Here is a 6,000-nt window from a genome sequence, read left to right on the forward strand (position 1 = left end):
TCAGGGTAGGAAACATTATCCAGAATTTCTCTTAGATTCGAACCCATAGCTGATGATAGAACTAGAATAGATATCTTTTGTTTTCTACTCACGCGAGCCCATATCCTTTCTTTTTTATCAATTGCTAATTCCGATCTCCCCCCCCAATCTGATATTATAGTGCCAGTGTAGATAGAAATTCCCTTATGATCTAATTCCGAGCGGTAGTAAATACCAGGACTTAGCAATATTTGATTGATCACAATTCGGTATATTCCATTTATAATAAAGGTTCCTAAGGAATTCATTATAGGAATGTTTCCGATAGAAATGGTTTGCTTTTGCACATCGAAACCAAAAATTAATCTCGCAGATACATATAATTCGGAAGAATAGGTGAGTGATTCATACACAGCATCTCTTTCTTTTATCGAGGGTTCTAGCAGTTGATATCCTTTCGCAAATAATTGAAATGCAATTTCGTGATCTGGATCTTTAATTGTTGGAAACTTGTCAAGTTCTTCTGCCAAGGCTTGATTAATGAACCTACAAAATCCCTCGAATTGGATCTGACTAAATCCGGGTATTGTGGACATTCCCTCGTTTCCATTCCGGAGCATCTTAATCTTAAGTTTCCTGTTTATCAAAGAAAAATTCCATTATCAGCTCACTCTTCATCAATCCCTATGGATCGATCTAGCAATCATGGAATCTATATTCTGTTTACTGAATCACATGAAATTCTAGGGAACTCCACATACGTATTTCATATATGTATTTCATACATATGAATAGAGACCATTTGGACGAAAGTTCGAGTTTGCCAGGGGTACAAATGAAATGAAAATGAATTGATAAAACATTCCTACAAAAAAAATTCTGCCACTTATACTTTATGTTATGATATTCTAATCAGATTGGATGGCAAAGATTTCTCATTTTATCTCCTTTCTATGAATGTAATAAAGCCGTAATATAATATACTAGAAAGTTTGACTTTACTTCGATTTAGAATAGCGTGCTTACTTTAATTTCTCAAAATAATTTGAGGGTTCTTTTTTATTTCGGATCGGAGTAGTATAATTGCTAGAAAATTCAGTATTTCATTGTGGAATTCTAAAATAAAGTAAGTCCCTTTTTTAAGTACATGCCAATCTAGTTATCCACCTCTCCCCATATCCATGCTTTTCTTTTATCGTAATTTCACTTGGGTACGCCAAGATAGTCAGGTTATACTCTATATCAGAGCAAATTTCCTTTTTTTATTCAAGATATTTAATTTAATACTTTGAAAAATTAAAGCATGATTCCCCATAGAGATATGTACATAAAGGGGATCTTTGGATAATAATGCTGTTCGGACCTAAAGTTTACCTATACACGGATTAAGCATAAAGCCATAATATTTTATTATGCCATTGAAGGGGGGGGAGATAATACCGATTTAAGAGTAGTTCACTACTGCAATAAAAAAAAGAGAATTCTAGTTAACGGTTCCAATTTATTCTGAATTTTGCAGCCTGTGAATAGAAATCCACTTTTTCTTCTTTTTCATCTCAATAGAAAGAAATGGGAAGTTTTATTGTGTTAACAATGTATGTTTTAAGATAGAATCTATCGAGGAGAATAATAGAAACTGGATCAAAAAAAGCAGGAATAGATTTTTTGAAAAAGATTGGAAAAAAGTAAGTAGAATTATATTCAAAATAAAAGGGGCTTTTCGTAAGAAAACGTGGATGAATACTTGCTGTTTTCTAGATTTTTGATCGGATTTTTTGGCGGCATGGCCAAGCGGTAAGGCAGGGGACTGCAAATCCTTTATCCCCAGTTCAAATCTGGGTGCCGCCTGATCAATAAAATACTTAGGTTTTTTTTATAGTGCTGATCGAATTCGATAAATTTTTACTTCGCATAAGTTCGGGCAAGAGAGTAACTGGGCCTGCCGATACTGGGTTTAGAGAAACCATACCATAGTTCTATCCTCAAACTAGGGTTAGGGTTTGTTTTGACGGTAGTGGCCAAAATGGTTATCAATAGGGGTGAGGTAGTGTTTCCTTATTCTTTTATTATATGAATTTGAATTGGTTCTTAATTGAGATTCGATTTGATAATTTTAAAATACGAGGATAAGATGTCAGAAATCTTGGTATCCAAAGAAAGGTCCCTAAGGGGCATTCTTTTTTTTTTTCAATCTAAGATTCAAGAAGGGACTCCACGAAAGAATATCAAGACTTACTAATTATTATACATTTTTTTTATCGTACATCTTATGTTACCTACATACACTAAAGTAAGGACTACTTAATTCTAACGAGAATCAGATTAAATAGGTCGATCAAAAATCAATTTAGGAGTTGTATTATGGATAAAATCTCTTCATTCTTTCATAGAATGATACAAAGCAAGGCTGCAGGGTTTAGGTCAAAAATAAACATTAGGTAAGGTAGGTATCCAATAAATATTTATCTATCGATAATTTTATGGTATATTCGGGCGTCCTTTGCTTAAAAAAAAAAAAAAGAGTAACAAAAGGAATAAAAAATCTTCCTATTCCCGCTTCTTCTATTCAGGACATCATTCCCGTACTCTTTCTTTTTTAAGGAAAAAAGGGCTATAGTATCTCGTATTTTTAATGCTCTCTAATTCTACCAGAATTCCTATAAGAATTTGTTAGGAGTAAATTCCTTGAACTGATTGATCCATGGCCTTAGGGCGGAATCCCTTTTTGACTCTGTACCCTTGATTCCACTATGATTATTGATCAATAGTAGAATAATCCCTTCATAGAAATAGGAGACATAATTTAGATGGATATAGTAAGTCTCGCTTGGGCTGCTTTAATGGTAGTCTTTACATTTTCTCTTTCACTAGTAGTATGGGGAAGGAGTGGACTCTAGGGATACTACTAATTGATTAAGTAATCAAATTGTTGTATCAATTCTTTTCTTTAATGGATCATTTTGCATTAATCATTTTGTCAAACGTTATTCTTTAATCTTTTTCTTTAGTTTTGTTTCACTCCTGTAAGAAACTCTTGTATTGTAAGTTGTAATGTAAGAAAGAGCCATTATACCAATTCAGAATTTCTACTAGAAATGACGAATGGTTAAAAAAAGTTCTATACATAAGAAAATTAGACTTTCTTCCACGGAACTATTCACGGCATATCACACATTTTCCATTTCCTTTTACTTTTTACTATAGTCTATTCTTCATATTATTTTTCTTTCCTTCCATGGATTCTTTGGTCAAGAATTGTCTTAGATTTTTTTATTTTGACCTGATTGAAATTAAGTGGATGCAATGAAAAAAGAAATTGAATTAGACTACTTAACTATTTCAATCTACTAATCTATTCTATGTAGATTCAAAGATAATATAATAGAAAGAATCTAAAGTGTCGTAGAAAAAACTATATGTAGTTCTTTCTACCACACTTTAAGATTCCAACCAGATCCTTTCATTTAAGACTTGGATTTTTTTTATTTAATCCCTTTTTAATTTCTTCAATGATTAATTGGAATTCCAATTAATTATTTTGGCTGACTGTTTTTACATAAATAATAAGTAAAAAAGAAGTAGGAACTAGAATGAACAGTGCAGTAGCAATAAATGCGAGAATATTGACTTCCATAACCTCTTTATTTTTTATTTTCACAATAACTCGGGATGTAATCCCATGGAGAGGAAAAAGGGGTATCTTGTAAATTCAAGGGTAGGGCTTGCATTCTGATAATACTGAATCAATTCAATATTATGAATATCGGATCTATCAAATCAATTCATGGATGAGAGTTATATTTCACGGATGAGAGTTATATAGTATAACATAGGAAGATCCTCTATCCACACTAAGACCAAAATGGGTTTTTTGATTGGATTAGGAATTCCCTCTTTTTTAATCCTTTTCTACTTTTTCTTTTCTATATCTCTAACCCACGAGCTTTCTTAATCTTATACTTTCTTAATCTTATACAATTTCCCTTCCTTTTTCTTATAGTTATACATACAATTATGTATGTATTATATGACCAACTTTCACTTTCTATGGGTCACATAGACATCCAAATAAGCAGTAGAAGTGAGATGGGGAAAAGAGGTCTGAAATAAAAAGGGAATACGATTTATGTATGGATTCCGGTAAAATACCGGTACTCTATTCCATAAGAGTGGAATAGGAAATTAAGATGAGGATGGTATCATCATAAAGAAAGATAGAGTAATATAATATCCTAAATTCTACTAATCCACATATCGTATGTGTGTCTTTCTTTATCGATTGGGAGTAGTGAAAAAAAAATTCCTATATGCCCTCCCTCCCTCTTTAATGAGAGATGCAAAATAAAAAAGTGAAGTAAGGGTGCCCTGTGGGTATTTGATCTTGCTCCCTGCCCCTTTTTTTCATGGAAAAAGGAAATATCAATTTCTCCATTCATTGAACCCTAGTTCGGGACTGACGGGGCTCGAACCCGCAGCTTCCGCCTTGACAGGGCGGTGCTCTGACCAATTGAACTACAATCCCCGCGGGGTGTATGGCATACCCATTCTTAAATAGAACCATAAGAAGATTCGATTCGTCTTTCGTACTCTAAGAAATAGACGAATCATATACTACATACCCACATATTATATTATACGTGGGTATAGTGAGAGTGACATAACTAGTATGTCGTGATTTTTTATCACTAAAAATGGATAATAATCCAGCCTTCAATAAGAAAAACTCTTTTGTTTGTAAGAAAGGAATGAGAGAGATATGGATTAGAAAAAAAAATTTCCCTTTTTTCTTTATCTTTTATTTCTATAGATCAGACATTTTATTTTATGGAAGAAAAACAAAAGGATTTAGTTCATACTCACGAAGCCCTAGATTTTTGGTTTGGGCCGAGCTGGATTTGAACCAGCGTAGACATTGTCAACGAATTTACAGTCCGTCCCCATTAACCACTCGGGCATCGACCCAGGAAGAATTTATTCTAGGGTTTTTGCTAATCTATGATTAACCTCCTTTCATAATACTCCCTACCCCCAGGGGAAGTCGAATCCCCGCTGCCTCCTTGAAAGAGAGATGTCCTGAACCACTAGACGATAGGGGCATCACTAGACGATAGGGCCATATACAACCGCTCGTGATTATACTATAATCATAGTATGAGCAGTTTTTTGGAATTGTCAATATACTCGAAAAGTATAAATAGATCCAAAGCAAAGAGTTTTTCCAACTTTTCTGTTATGTTTTCATCTAGGATTTTTTTTAGTTGATCGTTATAGATTAATTCTCCGTGCTTCATTTAGTGTTCATACCAAAAATGCATCCATCCCGCACTAAGTCATAAAATTCTCTAAAAATATAGAGAAAGTTTCAAAAACAAAGAAAAAAAGTGAATCAATTTAGTAGAAAAGTACTCTATCAGATTCGAACCAACGACTTACGTCTTAGCACGAGATTACTCTACCACTAATTTAAAAAGCCCTTTATCGGATTTGAACCGATGACTTATGCCTTACCATGGCATTACTCTACCACTGAGTTAAAAGGGCTTTTTATTTAATTCAAAAATTAGCCACTTGGATTTCCCATTATGGGTCTACTGCATAATGTACATATTATATATATAATATATAGAGATAGAGAGAGAGACATTATGTAGAGATTGTATATGTATATATCGATATCTTGAGAGCTCAAAATAAAATTAATAAAAAAAAACATACCCTACATAACATATCCAACTCTTCTTGGTTCAGGGTTTTCCGTTTCCGAAGACTAGTAAAATAGGCGGATTCTGGAACCCCAAGGATTCAACGGTATATGGATATGGAAAATATAAGATTTCCGATCCTAGCGGGAAAAGGCGGGGAACAGATACCCAATAGGATATAGGATCCTTGGAGGAACTTTTGGTAATGGCCTTGATCCTCTATGCTATTTTTTATGTGTTCTTAGTTCTATTGAACTTTTTGCATTCTTTTAAACAAGAATCTAATAAACTAGAATTGAGTCAGTGGAAAAAAGGAGAG

At 33.5% G+C, this 6,000-nt stretch overlaps 3 non-coding genes across 3 annotated transcripts; all 3 read right to left on the reverse strand.

Moving 5' to 3' along the window:
- Nucleotides 1-4,427: 4,427 nt before the first annotated feature.
- On the reverse strand, nt 4,428-4,501 carry TRNAD-GUC (transfer RNA aspartic acid (anticodon GUC)). The gene has a single exon. It is a non-coding gene; the product is annotated as a tRNA-Asp (tRNA).
- A 358-nt stretch (nt 4,502-4,859) lies between these two features.
- On the reverse strand, nt 4,860-4,941 carry TRNAY-GUA (transfer RNA tyrosine (anticodon GUA)). The gene has a single exon. It is a non-coding gene; the product is annotated as a tRNA-Tyr (tRNA).
- Nucleotides 4,942-5,448: 507 nt separating this feature from the next.
- TRNAT-GGU (transfer RNA threonine (anticodon GGU)) lies at nt 5,449-5,520 on the reverse strand. Its single transcript has one exon. It is a non-coding gene; the product is annotated as a tRNA-Thr (tRNA).
- Between the last annotated feature and the right edge of the window lie 480 nt (nt 5,521-6,000).

Source organism: Triticum urartu, unplaced genomic scaffold, assembly GCF_056163025.1.
Source record: "Triticum urartu cultivar PI428250 unplaced genomic scaffold, HENAU_Tu73 scaffold2, whole genome shotgun sequence".
NCBI lineage: Eukaryota > Viridiplantae > Streptophyta > Magnoliopsida > Poales > Poaceae > Triticum > Triticum urartu.